The sequence below is a fragment of the Sphaerodactylus townsendi genome, linkage group LG02 (genome assembly GCF_021028975.2).
Source record: "Sphaerodactylus townsendi isolate TG3544 linkage group LG02, MPM_Stown_v2.3, whole genome shotgun sequence".
NCBI lineage: Eukaryota > Metazoa > Chordata > Lepidosauria > Squamata > Sphaerodactylidae > Sphaerodactylus > Sphaerodactylus townsendi.
Genome location: NC_059426.1, coordinates 57,051,126 through 57,078,955, shown reverse-complemented (window position 1 = coordinate 57,078,955; position 27,830 = coordinate 57,051,126). Strand labels below are relative to the sequence as shown.

General features: G+C 42.3%; 1 protein-coding gene across 7 annotated transcripts in view; it reads left to right on the top strand.

The window, feature by feature from the left end:
* Positions 1-27,830, top strand: part of KALRN (kalirin RhoGEF kinase) — a 668,527-nt gene that overhangs the window by 205,943 nt on the left and 434,754 nt on the right. The gene's annotated exons all lie outside the window — the stretch shown is intronic.

Genomic DNA, 27,830 nt, shown 5'->3' with positions numbered 1-27,830 from the left:
GTCCTCCTTCCGTCCGTAGAAGGTCCCTTCTCGGTGAGTAACCAATGGACCGTTCTCCTTAGGAGTATATTCCCTTTGAAAATGTGAAAGAAATCCTCTGTTTTGTCATCTATTTGAGAATATAAAAACAAGGTTAACAATCAGCCTGGTAAGACGAGCTAAACGAGGGTCATGTAGAATGTGTCTCAGACAGTTGCAGTTGATCCCCTGTGGACCTGAGAGACCCAAGGAACCCAATATTTGCCTGAACATGCTGCTACCTTGGATTGGCCAATCTGTGAGGGTTTCTGAACTAATTGGGGTTGTACAATGTCAGAAATAAGAGAAGTGTATAAAGAAGTTCTCAGTTGTTGGGAGAGGGTGAGTAGGTACTGAGAGCATAATGATTTAGCTCAACAGATGATAGATAGATAGATCTGATAGATTGATTTTAAATGATAGCATAAGCGAGGAGAGAAACCAAAAACTATTTACAATTTTAACATAATACAAACATTTCTAATTGTCTTATCTCTCGCAACCCCCCCAATTAAAACATTACAAAAAATACAGTTGCCTCCCTCCTTCCCATATTTCCCTCCCCCCTACATTCTACTTCCTCTTCAGATTCCTGTAACTACTTTCTTATCTATTCCCCTTGAAAGAAAAGTAACAAAGAGAGAGAGATCAAAAATCCTTAATCTAAAAGAGTAGTTTAAACTCATCTCTTTCCAATCTAAGATGGGTTTGGCAGGTGTTGCAGGAGAGTGGAGCAGGCTGCCAGGGAAGACAGGGGGCCAGTATTTGGAGTTCTGAATACAGGAATGTTGCTGCAGCTGCTCTCTGCCTATTCATCTACGGCCTTTACTACAAGCTCAAAACAGTAGAAAACAGGAGATGGAAGAGCCAATGTAGTAATGGGTGTGTGTGTCATTCATCTGTGCTCTGCATAGAACAGACCACATGCAAGAATTTTTAATTGGGATGGACTGTTAGATGACAGAGATAGCAAAAAACAGTCTGTGGTCATGCAGAGGAGTTTTCCTCCCTGCTGTTTTGCATTGATGAAAGAGCAAAAGTTGGCAAAGGAATCTCTTCTCACATTTTATCTGGTTGGAATGATTAAGCGTTACCACAGCAGAGCCCTAAGAAAATGGGCTTCCTTGGTGATCTCCCATCCAAATACTAACCAGAGCAAACCCTACCTAGCAACTGGGTTCTGACAAAATCTGGCTAGCCTGGGCTATCCAGGTCAGGGTACAGATACCTTAGGACTGCACATTCCAGGGAACCTCCCCCCCTTTGGCAAAGAAGAATGAAATTCTAAAAATAAGTAAATGTGCAGTCCCTCTTGGAGGGCCTGCAGGGTGCCACAAGCGTCGAGGGAGGGGGGGAGAGTTGTGGCACTTCTGGTGCCCAGCCAGCCCTCTGAAAGCAGCAGAGAAGGGCAGAATGAAACGCCCCTCAGGTTTTCTTCTGCTCTTAGAGGGCCTGCCCAAGTGGTGAGGGAGAGGGGAGAGTTGTGGCACTTCTGGTGCCCAGCTGACCTTCTGAGAGCAGGGGAGAAGGGCAGAGCGAGACCCCCTGCTGGGAGAGAGGGCTGGCCGGCACCAGAAGCAGCAAGCAGGGAGGGTGAGGCGGGTGGAGCCAGAATCCCTTGTTTGTTGACCCTCGCTCCGGCAGCACAGCGACTCCTCATTCCCAAAATGCCCAGTGCCTTCCTACCCTTCCTAAAAAATCCTCATGTTGGTTGCTTACTATAACAGCCAGGAACCAGTTCAAAAGTCAACTCATTGTGTTGTTGGTAAGCTCTAACCGCTTCAGCGCCAAACATGCCTACTTTTCCCTTTCAGCACAAGCGCAGACCCACTCCTCTTGCTCCTGCACTGCCCTCCCCTCATTTCAAAAAGGATACCCTTTTCAAAATGAGGCTGACATCACTAACTGAAGGGGGAAAATTGCACAGAACTTGCTTCAGAGGTGGATTAACAAAGGGTTCTCCGAACTGAGGAAAATTCAACAACAGGTTCTACCGAACCTGGCCGAACCCCTGAATCCCACCTCTGCTTATTTATATTGATATATGTATCTTTACTATGTGATGAAGCAGTGTGGTTCGTGGGGAAGGGAAGCCTTTTAAATGATTAGTTAAACGATGAAAAACAGCACATATCTGCAGCACCGTTGCCTCTACAGGAGGAATAGCAATTCCAAGATTAACAGCCAGTGAAGGTGCTCAGCATCTTCTGGGGCTGTTAAAGTATCAGCTGGTTCCAGCTCTCCTCAGTGGAAGTATACAAAATCCCATTAACAGAAGTGTTTGATTAAAATCCACTTTGTTGCTCTGAAGGAGATGGTCTGTCTTTACTTTTTGAAGAACAACAAAGAGACATGAAGATGGGGGAAGCAGTAAGGAAATTCATTACTATGCTAAGGTTAAAGCAGGCCATTTTCTATTGAGTTATAGCCCCAAAAAAGAGAAAGAGAAGAGAAATCACCTTAAGAAGCCAGACAATCTATAGTGATATTTAAAGAATAATGTCAGCTCCGGCAGATCAAAAACATTCTAAAAAATGCAAACAGACAAGGATGCCTCCTCACTGTTTGCTGCAAACATGATAGTTGCGTGTACTCTGCAGCCATTTTTGCACTGATCGTTCCTGAGCAAAAAGCATAGGGGATATACTCATGTCCCTAAACACTTACCGGTATGTGCATTTGACAGGGATCTTCCCAAGGTCCAATAAATCCTGAAACAGAACCAGATAATACAAATCAGTGGCATATTTGCCTAGTGACAGTGGGTAACCTCTGTCTCCGGGCGCCACTGAACTGCTCAGCAGGAAGTCCTGCTGCCAGTCTTCTGGTGCCCTTCACCCCACCCATGTCATCATGCCAGAGGACCCCCCTAAGCTTCGCCTCCTTCCCGACTGCTGGCTCACCCCAAGCCCCACCCCCTCCTGGCTGCGGGCTCCTAGCCAGCAGTCCCTTTCCCCAAGCTTATAAAAGCCCCACCCCCGAGCTTATAAAAGCAAAGGCTCCAGCACGGAGCCTTCCAGTTGCTTCTGTCCTTTCCAGAGGGGAGGGCAGAAGGAACTGCCGAGCCGGCAGCCGGGAGGGGGCAGGGCTCAGGGTGGGGCCAGGGGTGGGCCCAGCCCCAGGCATAATGGGGGGGCCGCCTGGAGAACAGATGTCTCCAGGCACCATTTCCCCCCGATACGCCTCTGATACAAATACTGTTCAAGACATCAGCTTCCTAGTCACTGTTAGGGTTTTTGTTATACTTAGTTATGATAAGTTATGAAAATTAAGTCAAACTTAATTATGAAAAAGAGAGGTATTAGACACTGGTCATTCCTGTCCTAGTTAATCTGTTCCATTTGGTGTCATTTGCAGAGCAGAATACAGGAGGGATCCCTCATCATATCCTTTTCTTGCCTTACATTTTCTCTGACATTTTGAAATGGGCTGTAGCAATAATTTCAAATGAATCCGAATGTTTCATTTACACAGTTATTAGCCAAGTTCCAATTTAAACAAGGTTTTTCTGCAAGTTCCCTGTTTTTAATTATTTTATGCCAGTGGAACTATAAACAAATGTAGATTAATTTGTTGACATTTAATGATTTTCTCTGGATAATCAGTTGACCCTGGTAAGGAATTATCTGCATGAAATACAGCTAGATTCCAGCTGCAGCACATTCAGCCATGCAGGGGTTAAAATAGTTTAGGGTTAATTAACCAAGTTACAGCAGAAATCGCAGCTTGAATTAGTTGCAGCCCGGAGGTGTAGGCCATGATATGAAGACTCACAGTGTGCCTTTTAAAAACTTCATTCTTTAATGTCTCATGATTTGTCTTCTTCTAATTGCTAGGGGATGTCTTTGATTCCACAGCTTCTGAAGCAGGAGATGGGCAGTTAGGTACAGAAGTGAGTTCTAGTTTGATATAATTATCTGTTCCTCAGACAGCTTTTTTTTTTTTTTTGGTGAAAATGAGATGGGGGGGGGGGTAAGGGAGGGCAAAGAGGCTGCTGCCGGTGGAACTCCTGCTAGAATCAACTGATCTCATAATGCATCTCTCACCACAACATACAACCACAAATTGCAGTCAGCGATGCATATTTTAAACGGAAAGTTGATTTATGTTCTACCAGACCCATATGCAGCATCTATGAATTCAAATGGAAATGAACACGTAGGCTTTTGCAGTTAAATCATAGTGATAAATATTAATGGGAGCACATGCTTTCCTGTTTGAAAAGAATGAATGGAAGTACTAGGGCTTCACAGGTGCTGACCTGTCTTTTGAAATTAGCTGAGAGGAAAGCACCAGCAGAGAAGGTAGCGTGCTGTATCACTTATTGGAACAGAAAATTTAGACAGTAAAAACTTGCAAGTATGTATCAGACAGAGAGAGCGCCAACATTTTCCTGCCATTCTTGTGCATTTGTGGCATTCTGCTATCCATTGGTTCAAGCAGTGCTGACTCTCTCGACTTCTTAAAACAGTGTCTGAGAGTGGTTAAGGTCCAGAATTGGCATGTTTTCAAGTAGGGGGAGTATCACAATTAGGGGATATGGACAGTGGTGGGATTCAAATAATTTAACAACCGGTTCTGGTGGTGGGATTCAAATAATTTAACAACTGGTTGTTTACAAGCACCATTTTAACAACTGGTTCTGCCAAAGTGGTGCAAACGGGCTGAATCCCACCACTGGATAGGAGCAGTTCTCTTGTACTAGAAGCACCCTGTATGCTTGATCATCAAATGAGTAAGGTATAGACGACACGACCAAGAGAGCTTTCTTGGCTAATCTTGCAGAGTGCAGCAGGACATAGAAGGTGAGGGGGCTGAATAAGCAAACAAGCAAGATCCAAACCATTTCCAGTTCTGTTGTTGAGAGCCGGTGTGTTGCGGTGGTTAAGAGCAGCAGACTCAAATCTGGAGAACTGGGTTTGATTCCCTTCTCCTTCACATGAAGTCTGCTGGGTGACCTTTAAACTCAGAACTCCATAGGCATCACCTACCTCACAAGGTGATTGATGTGAGGGGGGAAAGGAAGGCGATTGTAAGGCACTCTGAAACTCCTTAAAGATAGAGAAAAAGGGGCTTTGAAACCAGGACTGTAAATTTTGTATTGATAGCTTAATGGTAGCAATGGTACTGCCAAAATATGTTCTGCAGTGACCTGTAGACAATCTCAGGTGCAACTGTTTCACTGAATAGAGTTGGTAATGAGTGTTCAGGGCTGTTGGTTCTTACTGAAGTTCCAGGTTCAGTGATGGGTCCAAGGTGTAATGCGGAATCAGACCAAGGCCAATCAAATCCAGCAGTCTGTTCATACAGTGTCCAACCAGGTGTTTCTAGGAATCCCACAAGCAGGACAACTGCAGCAGCATTACCCTGCCTGGATTTCACAATACCTAACATAATAAGCATACTCCTCGGATGCTGGAGAGAGAGGTATGTGCCATGGCTTGTAGCCATTTTGACTAGTAGTAGCCATGGATATCCTCCATAAACACATCCACTTCCCTCTTAAAGCCTTCCAAATTTGCAGCCAGCATCACATGTTGGGACAGGGAGTTCCACAATTTAACTGTGCATTGTGTGAAGAAATATTTCTTTTTGTCTCTTTGGAATCTCTCGCCCATCAGCTTTAGCAGATGATCCCACATTCTAGTATTATGAGAGAGGGAGAAATGCTTCTCCTATCCAATCTCTCCACACCATGTCTAATTTATAGATCTCTATCATGTCTCCCTTATCCACACTTTCCCCCCTAAACTAAACGGTCCTAAGTGTTTTAATCATTGCTCATAGCCCCTGAGATGTTTTGGTTGCTTTTTTCTGAATGCTGTCAGACTCTGCAGTATCCTTTTTTTAGGTGTGGTGTAGTTGTTTACTTGTAAACAAGGATGCTGAATGGTTGCTATGGTGAACATCTCTACCTCCCCCTGAGCCTCAGGTCATGCAATTAGCTGCCAATTCCTATTTCAGTTTCGTTATTATTTGGTTTCAGTTGCTTCCCCATCTAGTTGCTAATAATGGACAGACCCTGTCATTTATAAGTATTCCTATCATGTTGTCAAGTTTTTTTCTACATTCAGGGTTTAAGAAATGTATATGTTGAAAACAGCAGTAAAAACATATGGATCGATACTCCAAAATGGCTTCGATGCTGGGCAGAATCTATAGCATGCATCCAATGTGTTCTGCTGCTTTGTTGATCGTAGTTTTTGAGAACAAAAGCTCTGAAATAAGTATACTGTAATGCAGTCAGTTTTAAATGTATGTCAATGGAAATATTAAAGCAAATCAACTCGTTCATTTGTTTATTTTCACAATGCCAGGAAAATAAAATAAAAATGCATACATAATAGGAAAGAACATTTAATCCTTTCCCATACAGGCCCGTTCTGGATTTAGCAGCAAGAAGTTCAGTTATTCAGTCTTTCATCTGATACATTCATTTCTCCCCACACTGTGGAAGGGATTTCATTAAAAACAAAGCATCACAAACGAAATGAACTGGTATGTGAGCCGTACTCTTATTCTTAGCAGCACAATGCTAGGAATGCTAAGTAGACATGGAATTTTAAATAATTCAATTTTATATCCAAATTCAATCTAGGCTGGCAGTTCTGTAGAACTGCAGCAATACAAATTGTATTACAAAACATTTTCTCCCAAATCTTTATTGCAAAATGAGACTGAAATGCTTCTTTTTATATTAGATTAGTAATTAGCTTAGGTATGGATCAAACAATTCTTTTTCACTTCTGCAAAAGAATGAGAATTAATATTAGTATCTGAAATGAATGCCTTGAAGGGATGATTGAAATTATGCCTACTAGTGAGGGACATGCCTGCCTCTAATGTGTTCACATGTTCAAGAATCCTCTTTGCTCAAAGTCTAAGCCTGAATACTTGAAGGCCTCTTATGTGCATTTCTAGGGGACCAGACTGCATACATATGCATTCAGAAGTATGTGATTCCATGTTTGAAAACAAGGTCATTGAACCTGCAGAAGCTGGGGAGGGTATGAGCCTGATCACTCCCCTCCACACCCCGGAGCCTCTCTCTTGTCTTCCCATTGACTATTTTTGTAAAGAGGTTGTTCCGGTTACAGTATCAGGCAGATTCACACTAGCCTGACAAGGACCTTTGGTCTCCAGATAGGAAGCCAAAATGTTTTGAATAAATTATACAAAGGAAGCTAGTGGCCAAACAGCTGTCGATCAGAGAGGTTGATTTACAGGGGGGAGGGCAGGAAACAAAGTGTCCCTGAGAACCAAGGGGAGAGAACAAAGATGATTCTGATGCAGACCGGGCAGGAGAAAGCAACTCCTGATCCCAGGTCTGCAACAAAGAACATGCTTGGAATGATGCTGCAGCTGAGAAATCTATGTATTAGAACATTTTCTTATTTTCTGTTTTTCAATAAAATCTTTGGAAAACTCAGCGGTTTTTGAGTATCTGGAAAAAAGAACCCAGGATTCATAAGACAGGCGTGGACCCTCACATCGCTGGTCTTGTGACAATTTTAGATTGCATCCTGCATACTGATTGGCCCACAAGTTGACTCTAAATGCTGACATCTGTTTATTCTAGGAAGATGGTTGTAAGATAATGCAATATTGCAATTCAGTTGAACGTTTCTTGTAGCCCAAGGACAAAATTCCTTGTTCAGCATTCTTTTGTGCCCAAATTAATACTGTCACCATCTTATATGTGGGCTGAAATGTTATGTCTATTCACTTACAATGCAATCCTAAATGGAGTTATACCCCTTCTCAACCCATTGACTTCAGTGGACTCAGAGAGGTGTAACTTTGCATAGGTTGGCGGTGCAAGTTGACAACCTGGAAGAGGTTGTTTTGCGGATGGATCTGAAGGAAAAGAGAGAGAGATTCCATACACAGAATAGATGTGAGCACAAGATTTTTGGCTGGCTAACCCATGTCATCTGAAGTGGAGTTACATTCTTCTAAGCCCACTGATTTATGTTGTAATGTATTCTAGCTGGTTGCAGTAGGAGTTGAGATTTAATCAGAAATCTCTGCTACCCAAGGCAGTGCTTGTTTACAATAAAAGGAAAGGAGATGGAGAATGAATCTAGCTTCTAATTCCGTTGTTGGTCTTTTTCCAATCTGCCCCCAGCAGATTGAAAATTTATCACCCATTGATATTGTAGAGACAATTAAACAATCAGTAATATTGACGACCTGTGTTGGAAATAGGCTTTATGACAGACACATGGCTGCCACCAAAAATAGCAGCCCTGTGTTCTCCTTCAAGTGATGTCCAAGTGATCATACTTCCTTTCTAAGCTGCAGCTGACCATGTGAAGGAGGGACAGGGAAGCATATTGTGTGATAGTCACAGGATGTCATGTTTTGTATCACTAATGTAGCTGCAGGAGAAAGGAAAAAGAGACATTGAAGTGAGGTTTTGAACAGCAGTAATTCTGGCCTCAGAGGCTGCTATGCACTGCCTGGGGAATCATCCAGTAAGCAATCTCTGAAGTCCTCCTCTGACACGCAGTACTGATTGGCCCACAAGTTGACTCCAAATGCTACTTTCGCAATAATGTTAGAAGAACATAATAACCTTATGGAGACAGTGGATACAGTTTGATGGATGGTCTAGCAGTGATTTTACATGGCCTTTGGCTTTTTGTTTTTTAGGGTTTTTTATCTGTGTGCTATGTAACTCTTAAAAGAAACAACCTCATGTGAGATAATCCATCACAGCACTGTCTTGTTTAAAATGTTTGGCTAACTAAACAAGGATAAAAACACAGAAGGCTCACCTCATTTTGGTCTGGGTTATGATCCCAGTCCCCGGGACACATTTCCTGGGCCTTTGGGAGAAATCATTCATTTTCAATTGCTGTTATGGTTGCAGGAGGAGAAACCAGAGAGCTTGCACCCTTTCTGGCGTACTTCTCTCCTGAGAGTGAGGCCATTATTTTTCATGGCTGACCCCTTCCTTTAACAGCTGCACACTGAGCAGAATTTCAACCACTGAAGCTTTTCCCTCATTAAAAGGGGGTAGAAATTTTACTCTCTTGAATTTCTAATCAGCTGTTAAAGAAAGACAAGTATATATTTATTTTCAATTTTTATCCCACGCTATCCCCACAGGGCTCTGGGCGAGTCACAACCATTTCCCAAGACTACAGCAATGGCGATCATGCCTGAGATTGTTCAGTGCGGGTGGAGGAGTAGCATCTTTTTGAGGCCAAAGAAGCATAATGGATGTGTAGTCAAAGACTGGAGGGTAGAGCACTGAGGATGCCGGCATATAGCAGCACTAATAGAGATAGCTACTCTGCGAGTAGCAGAGAGCTGGACTAGATGGAGTCTGGTCTGATCCAGCTAGCTTGTTCTTATGTTCTTATGTTCTTATTAAACCCAAACACACAGAACTTATGAAGCATCCATTCCCTTGTTTATGTCACTGTTCTAGGAATCTTTAAAGTGATTTAATTGCTTGAAAAATCCAGCACAGAGTTACTTTATATACAGGGACGCATGTTTCCTTTTTTGTATTTCTAGGCGATAAAGTCTTGTGATAGATAGATGCACTTGCAATAGGATGTGGATGGCATTTGTGGAGAGAACCTCAGTCACTTAATATCACAATTACCCTGGAAAAGTGGGATTCATATTTATAAATAAACCCAAAAATATACTATATTATTTCTTTGTCCACCCTGCCTTACAGACCCCTCTGGAAAGTCTAAATGTATTCATGCATGTAGAAACAAAAGAGCAAACTAAACTGCATATAAGGATGAAATCGTTTAAAAATCAGTGTAGTCTTTTTGCTTTGTATGCCTCTATAGACGTGCTTTGATATTTCTGAAAGTATTTCAAAACAAAGTTTATTGGGGAAGACGGAGGACTGTTAGCCGAATATTACAAGCACCACATCTGCTTTTTTGTGGGCTCTATAAAATGCGGCAAATAAAAATTAAATGTAAGCTGAATTGAATTGAATTGCTCTGAGGATATAAGCCGTGTGGATTTTATTTTGATTAGCTTTAGGCACAGCAGTAGTATTTAGTTTGGGACTAGGGTAGGGTTAGGAATCACAAAAGAGCTTGCCTTACCAAGGATCTCCTTAGGAATAGCATCCTCTATGGTGGAGGAGGGGAAATTGCAGTAGTGGGTGGATGGCAAGCCGTTTGCTCTGATGTGCATTCTTCTGCTAGTCTAGAACAAACAAAATCAAAAGGCAGTGGGCCTAGATCAGTAGACATGGCTGTGAAAAAGGCTGGAGAGAAATAAATATGAAACAAGTTGGACAGCATGATTGCTGACACCATTCCTTTAACTGATGTTGTGCTTGCTATGCAGAAGAGTCAGCAGACTGGAGGACCAGTCCCTTTACCACATCTTTGTTTCTTTGAGGCTTTGTAGAAATTGGCCACATGAGGTCTGTCATTTGAGATGGGCTGGCAGTGAAGTAGGTGGACACACATCCCATGACAGGAACTCTTTACCCTATTTATGTTGGAGCAACAAAGTGTTTCTGGTTTGCCAGCTGCTCCAACATAAATAGACACAACATGCTATCTTCAAGGACCATGTTCTTGTGATAGTTAAAACTTGAAAAATGGACAAAAGGTGACCATCAGACATCCTGGAGAAAGTCTTGCCAGAGTGTTGCCTCCTTTGCTCACCTTCTCCTGCTTCTTTGACATCTGCCTAACGATCAATACCCTCAAGTCACACCAATTTATAGCAACCCCAGCAAGGGACTATCAAGGCAAGTGAGAAGCAGAGATTATTTGTTATTGCCTTCCTCTGCCAAGCCTCCCTTCGTGATCTCCCGTCCAATACCAACTCGCTTAGATTCTGATGAGATCGAGCAACACCATGTTGCCTTCCCTCCCCATCTTAAAAAATATGGGATAAAATGGTGGGGAAAGCTTCTTCTGTTAAATTGCAGAGTCAAAGGGAGCTCCATGATTGCATCTCTCAATTTTTTTCAAAAGACAACCATAGGGAAAAGGAGACAAACTCCTGGGAGGCATAGTTTATTGTGAGGGCTGATTGGCTTAGACCCAGACAGCACCTGCACAGGCTTACCTGTTGTTTTCTCCTACATTACTACTGACTGGGTTCAAGCTGAGTGGCTCCTGTGGTGCTAAAAGTGGATCTGTGGTTCAGCTTGCTCCCGGCTGCTATTGACCCTCAGAGGTCCATTCCACACAGCACAAAAAAGATGTATGTGGGACATCTTAAAAAGAGGTGGCTGTCTCTTTTCACTCTGCACATCCAAAATATGATGTCCAGCGGATGTCTTTAAAAGGGGCAACTTGTGTTAGGTGCTTCTTCCCTAGACAAAGCAGTAAAGGCATCAAAGGGGAAAAAAAAAAAGAGGCTGTTTCCAATCTGAATCATCTTTTGTTCCTCTCTGAAGTTAGTTTCCCACCCCTTGGCTTGCAGCTTCCATACATTTCTCTTGTGTTACCCTAAGGATCTCCTCCTCCTGCCTCCATTTAGCTGGGCCGTCTCCCAGGACATTTGCTTTGCAGGCTCCAATCCTGGGCACCTTTCCAGCCCCCAAAATACATAGTCATACTCAGCTCTTCCTGCCGATTCCTGCAATATATAGTTTCCCTATTGTTTTTTTAATTTTCGAGGAGCCAGCTTTGTAGCTATGCAGACACACAAAAGAGAATCTTAGCTGCTGAGAAGATTGGTCTCCTGTCCATTGAAAAGCACTGAGTTGACCTCCCCTCCATAGATTGACAATTTTTCTATGATGTATTTAAAAAAAAAGTCAGTCTGAGGAGGGAAGGTCAACCCAGTGCTTCTCAACTGAAGTGTTCTCCAAAAAAAGACGCCTTGAGCTAAAATAAGGATGTTTGGGGAAGAAAGCTGTGTGGAGTGCCTTTCCGGGACGCCTTTTTAGCATCCCCAGGACATCTTATTTAGGCTGTGTGGAATGGAGCTAAGTCAATGGCTTTCCTGGTTTATAAGAAGGCTAATTTGTTAATGAATATTATATCTATCTAGCATAGTGCCCAGAGATGGATGGATGGATGGATGGATGGATGGATGGATGGATGGATGGATGGATGGATGGATGGATGGATGGATGGATGGATGGATGGATGGATGGATGGATGGATGGATGGATGGATGGATGGATGGATGGATGGATGGATGGATGGATAGATGTCTGTCGAAAATCTGAGTAGATTAAGCTTGATCTTTTGTTGGAGGAGGCTAGCTTGGAATCAGAAGAATGCAATTCTGAATACACAGAAAAGGGCATGCCTTTTAGTTCATTATTTTATTGAGATCCTGTCTTTCATCCATTATGGAATTCAAGGCAACTCTTGTAGGATTTCCAGGAAATGGCCCAACTAGGGACTGACAAAACACAGACCTTTTTAGTTTCAGCAGGGTTGCTTTATCACATGTTTTAGGTCATCCGCTAAGACCAAAATCTCATAGAATCTATGAAAATAGTCTCATCTTGTTTTCCAGTATGAGATTTATAGTTCCATCCTAAACACCCTTCTAAGCAGCTTAGGATGGCTGTGTATATTCTCTGAACTGAAGTTATTTTGGGTCTTTTTCACATCTGACATTCTAACTTAATATTCTCATTAATTTTACCTAGGTCCCCTTCACCTTTCCAAAGCAGTAGGATCTCCATGCTAAACACAATCTTCCGACTTGCATTTAGCCAAACGGCTAGCGCTCGGAAAACGAATATGACATTTTCTCCTCAATTACTCACTGCTGTTGGAATGTGTTATGGCTAGCTGGCTTTTTCCAGTCCAGTTGTTTTATGCTGTTATCGGGTGGCAGCATGTGGTTGGGGAGGGTAGTGGGTCAGAGAGCATGTATCACAGGTGTGAGCCAGAAGGTCTTGCTGTCTAGACCCGAAAAATCAGCAAGCGCAGATAAAACCTGACAGCCCTAATGTGCTAAGAACCCCTTTCTCACACCTGCTGTTCAGTACTTAGAGCGATACAAAGCAGCTTGAAGGATTTTAAACTGGGACCAGTGACATTATGCTTCGCCACATGAAATTACTAATGGTCTGGTTAGCAGATGATGTAATCAGTGTTTAGATTCAGTCCCCCGTTTCCCCCCCCCCACCCCAATTTCTGTAGCAGCAGCAGATCAGCATGGGTAGAGAGGTCAAGCAGGTGAGTATAGATCAGTATTTCTAAAGGACTGGGGGGCACCTTAAGCTGCACAATTGCTGAACTTGCTCAGGTATGGTTCTGATCAGTCCCTTGGAATCACTCTTAGCCCCAGGGAAGAAGAGTGGGATACAAGAATATAAAAATATTAACAAGTAAATTGTTCTAAAAGAAACCTCATTGCCCTCAAATGATTCTAGATCATGATTTTAGGAAGATTCAAGAGAAACCCTGATACTTCAAAGATAACTATGTTTCTTATACCCATTTGCATTTTGCATCCGCCTAATTTGTGTTGAGGCTGCCATCTTATGCATATTTTACCTAGAATAAATTGCACTGGGAATCAGGCTAGGTTCCACTTAAATTTCAGTTCTGCTTGGACAACTCGTTCTTTTCTCCAGCTTTGCCTTTTGGGGGTTTTCCATTGAACCATAATTATGGTTTGTACCCTGAGGATAAATGCACCCCCGGTTCTCTATGAACCTTTTTGCGTACTTGATAAGCCCCAGTCAAAGCACAAGCAGTTGATATGGGCACTTCGTATACGATTGCAAGGGCAGTTGTAAGAAAGCTTTAACCAAAAATAAAACTGATTACCCAACTTTAGCTTTTGTAGATCTGATTACAGTTTGTAATCCAGGTTTATAAACCATCCCTTTGGCTGCTGTTAAATCTATCCAAATAATAGAAGTCTATGGATTATTTTTGGTAAACATAAACACACTTTGAATGTTGTGTGCTTTTTTAACAGTTTGTAGCTGAGCCCCTCCCTCCCCCCCCCCCCGGCCCGCTTCTGTGATAGTACAGTATATTTCAGGGTTTAATTGAATCGGTGAACAATTGCTTCAGTGATTTCAGCCTGGCTGTACTCCCGAGGCATTCATGATTTCTGGCAAGACCATTAGTATAGGACTTTAGTAGTACATTTTTTTTAAAAAAAATTAGGAATAAGTTTCTTCTTTTTTCACCCTGTGACAGGAAGGAAGAGATGCATAGATAGGAAATGTAGGAGTTATGTGTAAGCAGAGTTGTCTTCCTTTGACTTTGAAAAACGAGATCTGACTAATGCCAGGATGTTTTTGCTTCCCTTTGGGATGCTTGGGTTTTGTCTAAATATAATCGTATCCATTCAGGTTTATTTTGGAAGCCTCAAGAAATTATTAAAAGCCATTGAAAATCCACCTCTGAAGCAGAAGGGGTTTTACAGTTCAAGGCTTGCTGGTCACCTTTCGTGGCAATAATGTCGGAGGGTCTTTTTTTGTTTGATGATTCTCTTCTGGCCTCAACATTACTTAAAGGAAAACACCTGTTCTTTCAATTGGAAAAAGTTTAAAATAATGCTGTGCTAGTTTCTAAAAGCCAGAGAATATCCTAATTTGGAAAAAAATGTTTTGTTTTGTTTAAAAGAGGACTTCAGAACTGTGTTATTCTCTTGGTGCCAACAGGCCATGTAGAGGAAAGCAGCAAAAAGTGATACTTAAAAAAAAACCTTATTGCACATTGAAAAGTAACATTTTGGCATAAGTTGTTGTGGGCTAGAGAGAGTCCATGTGAGTGCTAAGGTTAAACGACCAAGAAATGCAAGAGCTGCTTCTTTTCCTATGGAAAAGTTAAAAAAAATTGAAGATGTGCATTGTTTTGTGTAGCTGGATCGAAATGTTTTGAACTGCACTTCTTCCGTCTCATGGTTCAACCTCCTCCCCTCTGTCTCTCTCTCTGTGTCTCTAACTAGATCTCTCTCTCTATCTCTGCCATCTCTATATCCCTTTCCTATCTCTGCATGCATTTGTTGAAGTAGGCTTCAAGTCTTAGGTAAGTCCTATTCTGCTCCTAGTTGAGATGGATAAAAAGTGTTTTTTCCTCATCTTTTCAATGCATGTTCATAGATTAAGATGTGTTAATGATTATGAATATAGAATCATGATAGGAAAGCAAAGAATGAATACAGTTGGATGATTTTGTACCCCCACGTTTGGCCTTTCCAGAAAATTCCCAGAAATTGGCAGTGTCTTGGTTGAAGTTTAGACCTGTGACATCCTTATTTTAGGCTCAGTGGATTTCTGGAAAACTTTAGGCTTTTAAAACCTTTCTCTTTAATTCCTTGCTACTTAATATGGAAGCTATAGCCACACTCTATTCATGCAGAAAATACTGATGGCAGATTACTTCACACACTCTCCTTAATGTGCATTGCCCAACCTTCCTTCTACCTGTATTCATTAGCCAATGAAGCCATGCAGAAGAGTTGTTAAAACACTTCATGAGGTCTTGTGCGATCAGGGTTCTGAAGCCGGCAAGTGGAAACTGGCTGTCCAGAAAGTTGAGATATTTATTACCTCCAATATTTATTGTTTTGTGTTTTATACATTTCTAAATGTAAAAAAAAAAAGAAAGCTGTGATTTAAGGGCAACAGCTACAATGGTGGAATTAACAGGTGAAACTGAGAACTGAAGGAAGTAAACTCTTTTCACTTCTGCACTTGGTTCATATGAGTTATGTAGCAGCTAGTTAATTCTGATACCGAGTTATTCCGTGGATATTATCTGAGGGAAATTATCTGAGGGCATCGTTCGAAGATGAAATCTGCATCTAAATCTTTCACTGACATGACATCTTTAGAAAAGCAAAAGGCTACAGTTGTTGTAACCTGGGCTGCAATTCTCTGGGTGTTTTTTCCATGACTAAATCTCTTTGAAGTCACAGCGCTTTAATCCCAAAGATTCAGCAGGATTTCACTTATCTCAATGTGTGCAAGACAAAGCCCCGGTATGGTGAATGTGGCACTGCAGCCTATCAGACTGCAGTGATACAAGAAAGAGGGCTTTCTGAAAGGATGGGTTACAAGTGTTTTTCTTCCCTTAACCATCTCTTCTTCGAGGTCAGTGAAAAATGCACAGCACCATGTTCATATTCCTTCCTGACATTCCTGCCAAGCTACCGGAGCCCCGACTGCTGCCGGTTGCCACCTCTTTTTCTTAAACAGGTTCTGGAGTGCGCGCGCGTTGAGTTTCCAATTTTTATTTTTTGCCCCCGGGACATTTCTCTCCATTTCTGGCATGTGTCCCTACGTCTCCCTTCTGAATGCTGAGCCAGAATAATCATTTAGCTTCTTAACTATTGCTGCCTCATATATCACAGTGCAACGCGCACACTCCCTGGCCCCCTGGTAGCTCCGCCTCTGTTTGGCTGTTACCTGATTGGGGCAAGGAAGAAACACCTGAGCCCATGGTACCTCCCTTCTTGGTAATCTTGAAATGGATAAATAACTATTTGGATGGTAAGGAGGCCTCTTATAATCATTGTTCCCTGCAATTGCCAGTTGTTTAAGCATAGGTAACATCATTCACAGTGCAATATTTTAGCACGTCACTATTGCATAAGCATACAAAGTGGTTTACGGTTGTCAGCAAAAATATGAATGCACAAATGGTTTGCCATGAGGGGGAAGCTAATGAATGCCATAGTATCATGGGATGAAATCTAGTATCTATCACATGCTATTTGATACTGTGATTTGAATCTGTTTGTGTGCTCATGAGAACTATTCTTGCTTGAGAACTATGCTCAGTGCTTCACTTGTGAATCCATTTTAATTAGAAGAAGGATGATATTATTTATTCCAGCGCTGCTATCATAGGCCTATTGAGGACTCAGAGCTTCTGGAACTGTTGGTACGAGGGATGTTGAATCAGACTTTGAAAGAGACCTGAACTTGTAGAAAGCTCCCACAGAGAAAAAACTGCTTTCATGGCATCCTGGGTTTCAGTTTTTTCCCCTGCAAAAGAGTCTGCCGATCAGAATTTTCCACCTTTAACGTCATTCTGAAACTGATGGGCTGAGAAGAAAAGTGTCATTTCTCTGTATCTTTTTTTAAAAAAACTTGTTTAAAAAATATCATGCCATTTACGACAGAGGAGGAAAAAGCATTTCTTGTGCTTTTGCAGTCATTGAAACAGCCTTGCAAACTTGTGCCGGATCTAATTATTTTCTGTGCTGCTGTATTGGAGTCAATGTTAACTGATCAGACACTGTGAATGTCAGTTTCACTCCACTGCTGTCACTAGACTAAATGTCTTACTTGGTTTTGAGCAAGTAAGGCGGTAGATGTATTTCCCAAAGACACATATCCAATATCTTTTCTTTTGGCTGAGGGGCACTTCCATTCACACAACTGGGATTGAGATGATTTTTGGCAATTTTTTTTCTTTCTCTTGCAGAATCCCAAGTCATACCCCTTCAGGAGCACCTCAATATGGGTTCCTGCCCCAAGGAGTTGTTCTCCCCTTCCTGGTGGGCAGTAGGAATGGAGGGCACCTCAAGCTGAACCTCCTGTGTATCCAGATGTTCTCTCTGGTCTGTTTTGGAGTCTGGTGGTGGTGCCAGAAATAGGTGATATGCACCTCCTCATGTGCTAACCTTGCAAGCTCCAAGGTGGCCTGCAAAGGTGTTCTGAAACCCATCTCGCAGCCCAGATGTTCACACAAGTAGTGGGTTGTGTATTCTACCATGCTGTTCTACCATGCTACTCTTGCTGGATCCAAGGCAGACTAGAGTACTTCTGTAACTTGACTTGACTCAGGCAGCAATGGCTCAAATCGTGTGTGTGTGTGTGTGGTGCGTGTATGTGTGTAAAATTAAATAAGCCATGCTGGTCCCCTCCTCCCATGCCACGGTGATGACCCCTTGCAGTTTGGTGTTGTAAGTGGCTGCTTGAGCATGGAATTGACTCTGTGTCAGGAGGATGCGTAGCTGAGTAAACGAAATGCATTCTTAAATTCTATGTAATCAGCAGAAATAACCAGTCAATGCCTCTTTGATATATGTAGCCAGTCTGCTATATGTTACCACTGCCATCTTTGCATTCTTTCCTTGACCTATTCTTTATGGCTTTGCATGCCTTGTAGTAAACTAGGCATCCCCTGCATCTCCTGTCCCATGAGAAAAGAGTTAGAACTATTATCTTGCTGTGGGCAGAAGACCAGGTGGCTCCTTCGCTATCTGTTGCTGTTCCAAAGGCTGCCTCTGGGAAGTTGGGAGGGGAGATTTGGTTGGGGACGTATGAGTCTGCAAATGCCAGTTTCTTTAGAACTGGCTTTGCCAAGTATGGTGCTTGAATACCTCATCAATCAATGGTGTTGCTTGATACTCCAGAGTCCATTTATTGGCTTAAGGCTCTAACACTCTGTACCCCACCCTGTTCCCGAGGGTCTCCTGTTCTTTCAACAGCCACTTTTGGGGGGAGCACGGGGAACGGCAATGGGGAGTTGAAGGTGGGAAATATCTGTTTCACACACATGTCCTCCCTCTGGTGAATCTGTCCCAAGACTTCTGTTTGCTACTAAATCAGCAAGTATGCAGATAACCAACATTCCACAGCTATGATTATTAAGACCCAATATGTTTGACACATTTCATTTGGTTAGGCAATTATCCCAAGTGAAAATAGCTTTTTCCAATTTGCTGGTGTAACCCCCATGCCCGGAATGGATTGGCCCAGAATGGGTTGACCCAGTAAGGGGGTGGAGACTTAGAGCAGCAGAAAGGCTGAAAGAGCTCTTTGGAGGAGACAAGGCTACCAGACTCGGACCTTGATTTCTGGTTTCTTTTGTGGTTGTAATGGGTGAGAGTTCTCCTGGAAACCTTCATCATGTTGCATCCTGTTCATTAAGCCCTTGGAGTCTTCAGGAGCCAACCCACTTGCAAAGAAGAATTGGACTTGGCAGTATCAGTAGACTGTAAATAGAAGGACTTGAAATGCAACCTGAACAGGACCTTGAATTGTAACGTTAAATGTTGATGTTTTAAAAGTGTAAATTGTAAAGAAAAGTAAACCATTTTGTTGTTTAAAAATTGTTGTTGCAACTCATTCCAAGTACTGCCCCACAGAACCCACAGAAAGAGGTTACACTAGCCTGCATTTTAGTTTTTCATTTTGTAAGAGCTGTTGTATCTGGTTTATCTCTCCTAAATTAATGGTCAGTGTTTTATGTTTCTGGATACCATGGGTGCTTCTGGTGAGCAGCTTCAACTACCTATTAGATCAGAATAGCCCTGACTGATTTCAGAGTAATCAACTTTATGAAGAAGTTGCAACTAAACAATACTAAGAAATTGCAGTACAAAAAGTATCATAAAAATAAACAGTGCTAGTGAGACATACAAAACTGGAATGAATTGATGTAAGTGATTCTCCCATCTTCCCTTTGCTTATCATCAGTTTTAACCCCAGCTTCTCTCTTCATCATGACCCATTACACTTGTGAAATCTCTGGCCCTTTCCGCACATGCAGAATAATGCTCTTTCAATGCTCTTTATAGCAGTGCGGAATAGCAAAATCCACTTGCAAACCGTTGTGAAACTGGATTGGAAACACATTATTCTGCGTGTGCGGAAGGGGCCTCTGCTTAGACTTTGGTGAGCCATTCCACTATTGCCATTGGTAACTAGGTCCTACCTCCACTGGAGGAACATCTGCACACGGCCTTGGTGTCTTTGGAAAGCAGCTGTGCAATCCAAAGCTGAATTCAACCTTTTAAATCCATTGAAATGAATAGGCAGAGAGAGGTGTAATATTGTCCATGATTGCATTTTGAGAATTTTCCTGCAGCCCAGAATCAATTATAATCAAGTAATTGGTGCTGAGGTGTTTTGTACATATGTGTGCTTGTTCTGCATGGTACTGTTTGCTTGGTATTCCAATGGTTTGTTTCTCTAATTTTTTGGGTGTTTCTGCTTCAGCCTTATTGTTGCACCAGCTCTGTATTTCAGCGTAGTTTGACTGTGATATCCATTTTTATGCCTTCTCTATATAATTGAGGCAAAACCATCAATTTTAACAGTGCTATTTCCACCAAATTTCATTGGACAATGGGGATGCCGGGGGGGGGGGGAGGGGAGCCATTTTCACCCTGACGAGATAGAACCCACATTAAAAATGACACTTTTGAATCAAAACAGTGTATCTCTAAAATTCAGTAACATCCATTGTTAAAAGAGAGCCCATAACCTGCAGCTAAAAGGGTAGGGTGGGCTAGATGGTTTAAAATCCATTTCTGCACTCAACCTAGTCTTGGAATAAGGTAAGCCAATTGTCCTCTGTGGTGCTGGCAGTGACACATGGTCCATTCCTCTTTGACCTAGGCTGCAGCAATGATGCCAGCAAGTGCCAGTAGGTTGAAACTTGGGCCTCTGGAATTCTGTTGCCAGAAAAGATTGATTGGCTTGTGAAGCCGGGGGTGGGGGCTGCACTTCTAGAGAGTTGGGGATGCTGGAAATATCTCCTTCTGTGATTGTATTAAGAGTCTGAAGTCATAGTTGAACTTTCAGTGGTTTTTAGTACTGTGGTACTAGTCTGGTTTATAAATGAATGGCCTTAGGAGGCAATGCTGGATTTAAATCTTCATTCAGAACACTGAAACTGGGATCTATTATAAAGCCCTGGAACTATTTTTGTGTGCTGAAGAAAGGACTGTAGATTTGTTTTTCTCAAACAATAGACCCTCCTCTACACTACTTGGCAAACTGCTTTTTGTTTGAGGGCTGGTTTAAAACATTCTTGGTATGGCATGGAGATCAGGTGCTTGAAGGGAAAAAATTCCATGGGATTTATTGAAACCTAAGCATAAATCTGATTAGCTCTCTGGATCTCAGCAAAAATGTTGTTTCTCCTAGTTATACCCATATGTGGTAAAAATCTTCATCAAAATTTTGTTGCCTAATGTATGAACATACTTGTTGTAGAACTATTTTTTGATTTTAAAAAATTGCAGCTGGGAATAGCACAATAGCTAGATACCAGCAAGAGTGCAAATGTAACTATAACAAAAATGTTCATTTATCATTTAAACATACTTATTGAATCCACATTTGATGATAGTTGCTGGGTGTCAGGCCTTCACCTTGTGTGTCAGTTTTTGGACTCATTCTCCAAGCCGGAGGGTAAAAGCTTGAAAACCCAACAGTTATCATTTAGCCCGTAGCCTTGATGCTGGTTTCTTGTAAGACTTCTGGGCATGCCTGCTTGTGGTAAATATTGCACATGTAGTTTGGAGATGGGAGACCATAAATCTCTACTAATAGCTCTCCCTCCTTGACTTGGATAGGTCAGGCTAGCCCGATCTTGTCAGATTTCAGAAGCTAAGCAGCATCACCTTAAATTAGTTACAAGTTGACAGGAAAAAACAAAAACAAAACAAACAAAAAAGAACACCCAAAAAAACAAAACAACCCCCCCCCCCACTTGTATTTTAGGTTTAGTTTGTGGGTAGTTTCCATATTATTTTTAAAATATCTTTTTGTATAGTACAGGGGTAGGGAACCTTTAACACTCAAAGAGCCATTTGGACCCATTTTCCACGGGAAAAGAAAACACTTGGAGCCGCAAATAATTTTTGACATTTAAAATAAAGATAACACTATATATATATTGGGTTTTTTTAACCTTTTACTTAGCTTATTTTGAGAAGCGCATGGATGCATCCACCCTGCTGCCCTCAGGTCGGGCAAGGATGGGGCCAGCGACTCGGCCTCGCCGGCTGCTGGGAAAGCGCCCGCCCCGCTCGAACGGGGCAGGCGAGAGGGGAAGCCCACGGCACAGCCCAGCCGGCCGCTGGCCATTGGTGCACCTCCCTGCTGCCTCCAGGGCAGGCAAGGATGAAGCCGGTGGCTCAGCCTCGCTGGCTGCCGGGAAAGCACCCACCCTGCTCCAACGGGGCGGGCGAGAGGGGAAGCCCGCAGCGTGGCCCAGCCGACCGCGGGCAGTTGGTGCGCCCGCCCTGCTACCTGCAGGGCGGGCAAGGATGGGGCCGGCGGCTCGGCTCGTGGAGCCACAGTGCAAGGGCAGAAGAGCCGCATGCGGCTCTCGAGCCGCAGGTTCCCTACCCCTGGTATAGTAAGTGGTTCATGTGTTCATAGCTGCATGATTGTACCTATACTTGTCTCATATTATGTAGTGTGATTCCCAGTTGGTATGCAGAAGTACTATTGTTGATATTGCTGTTCAGTGTGATTTCACCAAGTCTTACTTCTCAAATCCCACAGTAGATGCTGGTCAACTCTGCGTGTTAAAGATGACCAAAGCCCAAATGGGACGGGTAGTTACTGTTACTTTAAAAATGGACAGTTGTTCAGATTGCTAGTCAAATTGTACAAAGATCCATTACTAATGGAGCCATATAAATGGACGTTTCCTAACTGCTTAAGTTGTTTTCCCTAAATAAGTCCCTCTGCACTATGGATAGGAAGAGTTAAGAAATTAATAATATTTTTTTATAAATATGAAACCTTTTTCTAGCAAGCAATTAATAATGTCACATAAAACTGTTGAAGCCTACTTAGTGCTTTGTATCTGAGAGGTGCTAATTGTTTTCAGTGATTTGTCACCATTAGCATACATCACCTCTTTAAAAAGGAGTCGAACTATTTACACAGTTTTCAGTGATCTGCTTACATGATTTACTAATGCAACCCAAAGTCAGTTGATGCTCTTTTTGTTTTTAATCTTTGTTATTATAATTAACAATGTAAGCTGATAAGCTAAAGTCCTCTACAGCTAACAGAAATGGCTGAGTTTAGTGGACTAATTTTTCATAAGAAGATAAGAGATTTTTTTAAACTGATTCAGAAATGGCGTAGTGTTGTTTAAGAAAGCAGATATCTATAACATGCTGTGCAATAGTTAACAATATATGTGTTTTATCAAACTATAAAATTAATAAAATTGGCCAGGTTGGTCCATCAAGGGCTATCTACAGGTGGAGCCTGACTTCCAAATTCCCTTATTGTGCCCATATCTAATACTTGGAGGTTCCTCATATGTTGATCCATGCTGGACTCATTCCATGCAGGTTGACACAGTTGCACTGTCAATGTTAAATTACAATATTCATGCTACATATTACGACTGGAATATGGTAACCCTGATGCTTCTTGGAAGCGAATGGCACCCAATGAAATCAATGGCTTGGAAGGGTATAAATCTGTTTAGGGTCGCACTGTGCATATCTGAATGTAAATTGGTTGAGACCTACATCCTGATTGACCCTGTCAATGGTATTTTGGAACAGTGGAAATTCAGCGAGCACTTTGCATTCCAGGCATTGAAAATGGAGGGGGAGAAGCTGCCAACAATTATGAAATAACTTCTGAGATTCTGTAATGCATCTGTTTCTGTGATGGTGCGCTGCTTAAGTTTCCCTTTTTAACGTTTTCATTCTCATTTGGTGTCTGGAACTCAATGAGTCTAAAATTTAAAATTTGGAATCTGGACAAAATAAGTTCTCAGTTTACCATACCAAATTAACAGTGCCAAAGAAAGGAGAGTGAAGAGATGTGTTGGGAAGCCTGCCAGACTGTGGGAAGTATTTAATACCTTTCCATACTTGAACTTGGGAAAGATTTCAGTACCACATAACCCTTCTGGGCTGAGGTCACTTCTGCTCCTGTGAATATGCAAGACCCTAGTAAATGTAAGTATTGTATTCTGACACCCCAAAGTCTGCATTTGTTTTGGGCAGATGAATTAACATGCTGTTTCATTTGAGCCACTATGAGCACTTTGTTCTCTTTGAGGCTCTCTGCAAGATCTCCCAACAGCCTTTAGTCATGTTCAGCATTAACAGATGTTATGCACTTTTCTTCATTTGTTAGTTTTTCTGTGTACTCTACAGCTTTCTGATGTTCCCCAAACAGCTATTGATATGTAAACATATGGTAACAGCAACAGCCCTTTTTAGGCACTTAGTTTTGGCCCAACAACCATGCATAATGGGAGACTGCATTACCTGCAATCTTGCTATGCGTGGTTGCAATTTTGTATCTATTTTCCAGCTTTGGTATCTGCAAATGGAACACTGTAATTTTGTGATGTACTTGTATGGGAAAAAATGCACATTGCCCTATTCACATGAAATTATAACTGTGCATGTCAGGGAATAGTGAGTAGTGTAGTTCATGCACAAAAACTGAATGTCTGAAAAAGACATGTTAAAGAAACCATTTCCAGTTTCGATAAGGAAGCTAAAAAAAATTCAGAAACGGGAGTGTGTGTGTGTAGAATTCTCAACAAGACTTAAAGACTGCCCCTCCCCCAAACTCTTGAATCTGTTCATGATTAAATTGTAAAGAAAGCTGTGTATTTTAAGTTCTTTGGTCAAACACTCTATCCCCAGTGTGGGACCCTTGGGCACTCTGTTGCAAAAGTGGGACTGCAAAAACCTAGAATGGTCAAGAATCCGGGAGGCCACAGCATTTTGGACAGCATTTTGATTGGTGGATTACATGTTTTACATTGGTCACAGAGTGTATATAATCAGGGAACTGTCGGGCATTTAAATAGTCTTAGATATATTTGCAAATATTGTGAGTGAGCGAGCGAGCGAGCGAGCGAGCGAATGAATGAATGAATGAATGAATGAAAATAACCCAGTGGAGAGGGAGTGGTGGTTCACCTTGAGTTTCCATAACAAAATTCATCTATTTATCTTTAGTAAAAGCCACACACATTTCTTAATTTGTGAGCTGATTTGGAGAGATTACTATCTCAGAAACTGCATTTTGGAATTTGAAAGTACGGTAAATGGATTAACCTGATGCGGTCACATCTCATCCGATTAATTTCACCATCACATGATTTGCTAAAGTCAAACTTCTGTTACAGACATGATCTAGAGACCTGGTATTGAGAAGCAAAATGCAATCAGATTAATGTATCCTAACTCCTGTAATCTGTTTTAAAGAAAATCAAATATGTTAAACATAGTATTTTGTTCCCAATTAATATGGGAGGAGGAGGAATTGTATATTTTAATTGTACTACCTGGTGGGGAAAACTCTTTACTTTCCCCACAAAAGTACTGCACAAATGGTCGATTCCCCACAGTCAATTAATTGCGTGCTATTCATGCGAAATATCCAGGTTTCAGCAAGAACTCCCCACCGCTTGAGCAATGAACAGGGATTCATCCCTTTTCTGGCGCTCGTTCTCCCCCTTATCCCGCGTCCTGACAGAACCTGCTTGCAAGTACAACTTTTTCCCTTAGCACGCTTTCAATCCAGTGTCGTGGGGAGGAACGGGGGTCCAATTTAGGTTTGTACCCCCCGCCATGAAGCGCGGATACATAAGTCTAGCAACTAACTAGCTCAAGCGTATTGGGAGCTGCAGCCTCTTCTGGGTTTCAATTTCGCTGTTGGTCTCGGTGAGAGACATTAGCATAATGAAAAAACGCTTAAATGATTAACCGTTCACCCTTCCAAACGAGCAAAAACCTGCTTAGCGCCTAAACGCTTAAACATTCATCCTTGCAAATGAGTGAACCTCATGTTAGCAAGTCACAGGGAAAAATTTCCTTCCCCCAAAAGGTCCTGCCCCAACACGGCATGCCAGCCAATCAGGAGAGACCCGCAAAGGAGATCACATGGTAGTGGGGATTGCTATATTTGTGGGATCCAAGATAGGCCTCATGTCTTCGCTGAATACATGTTGCGGTGGAAAGGTTGAAACCTTGATGAAAAGGTGCAGTCTCTTTACAAACTTTGTTTGTATCTAGATAGAATTTCCCCGTGGGGAATTGACCAATATGAAGTTTAAGACTGAAATCCCTTGCAAATTGGGCTGTTTTAGTGGCATGGACTAAGTGAGGATCTAAACTATCCAGGCCTGGGCAGTATAACAGCCTGAATACTAAGGAAATTCAGTATTACCACAAACATAGTATGTCCTAAGGTGACAATGTCTGAAACATACACAACAGCTATTGCACAAACCAAAAGTACTACAGAAACCAAAGGTCTCCTTGGCCTTTTGCACACGTTTATTTGTTTATTCATTCCATTTATATCCCGCCCTACACCAAAGTCCCAGGGCGGCTTACATAATGGTGTTAAAAGCCCCATTAAAACATTGCATTCCTAAAAACATAAAAACCACCATAAAAGCATCCTTTAAAACAGTCAATAAAAACATCCATTAAAAATCCCCACCCCTCTCACCCCCCACTCTTCAGCTGGCATTGATATGGGAGACCCTGGTGGTCACACATTGAAGGCCTGGGTAAAGAGGAAGGTTTTAACCAGGCGCCAAAATCCATAAAGTGTCAGCGCCAGGCAAATTTCTGCAGGGAGGTTGTTCCACAGCTTGGGGCCTGCCACAGAAAAATCCCTCCCACGTGGCCCCTTCCACCCCACCTCAGCAGCAGAAGGGATCACCAGGAGGGCCTCTCCACTTGACCTCAATGCACGGGCTGGCTCATATGGGTGTAGGTGCTCCTTTAGGTAGGTGGGACCCAAGCCATTAAGGGCTTTAAATAAGATTGTCAATACTTTGAATTGGGCCTGATAGCGCATAGGGAGCCAGTGCAGTTCTTTCAAAGCCGGCATTATATGCAACCAGCCAGGTTGACCCATCAGCAGTCTAGCTACTGCATTTTGCACCAGCTCCAGCTTTCAGACCATCTTCAAGGGAAGCCCTGTATAAAGCGCATTGCAATAATTAAGACGGGAGGTTTCCAGGGCATGCAATACTGTGGCCAGGTCCCTTCTGTCCAGATAATGGCGAAGCTGGCGAACCAGCCAGACCTGCCACCTGTAATTCCAGGGACAGGGTAGAATCCAAGAGCACCCTCAGATCTCGCACCCGGTCCTTCAGTGGCAACATTTCTCCATCCAGCCCCACGTGTCCTCTTATCTGCTGGACTTGGGGACCCACTATCCACAGCACCTCCATCTTATCTGTAGTCAGTCTCAGTTTGTTGGTCCTCACCCAGTTCTACACCGCTTCCAAGCAAGTGTCCAAGCAAGCAGGTGAATGGCCTCACCTGACTCCACTTGAATTGAGAGGCATAGCTGGGTGTCATCCTTCTATTTTAGTCGGTACTGAATGGCTTCAAATGCCATGACTTTCATAGTTCATACTATTTGTTTGATGCATGATATGCCTTTATGGATAGTTCCTCACATATAGAAAACATCATACAACAGCTGGATTGATATTTTACTAGTACTTCTTCAAGTATGAAGGACTGGTTTGTAGTACAAAAATTGGTACCTTGGGTATTTTTTAAAAAGTATCTTAAGTTGTAGTGCAAAATATTAGAAACAAAAATGCTTGTATTACCACTGTTTTTAAAAAATTGGCATAAGTGGCATTTTGGAAAATATTACATTGGTGTCACCAAAACCTGTACTTGGGGCTCACTGGACTGTTTGCCTTGGCTACACCTTTATTTCAGATATGTGAGAACTTGGCAAGACTGGCAGTGCCATCTTGCTGATTTCCAGGACTGATTTCCAGGTAAGATGAAATCCAAGAATGCAGCAGCTGAACTGAAGCAGTCACCACAGGACTGAAGAAGTCACTATAGGACTGACACCATAGGACTTGGGGGGTGGGGGTGGGGGACGGGACAGGCATCTTTTCAGTTGCTTGTACTTAAGATTTTATAAGGCAATATGAGAACAATTTTCTCCACAGGTAATCACACTGCTGGGTCTGCAAGCTGCAGAGTGCAGATTCAATAACTTACGTGTTGGCTTGATCTCCTAGATACAATGGTGAAAAATGGGAAAGGTGTTTTCCTTGCCTGACTGCAGACTGTCATTCAATAACACAATTCCACTTCATCTATTTTCCCACTGGAGTTTTTAATTACATGGAGAGGTCCGTACT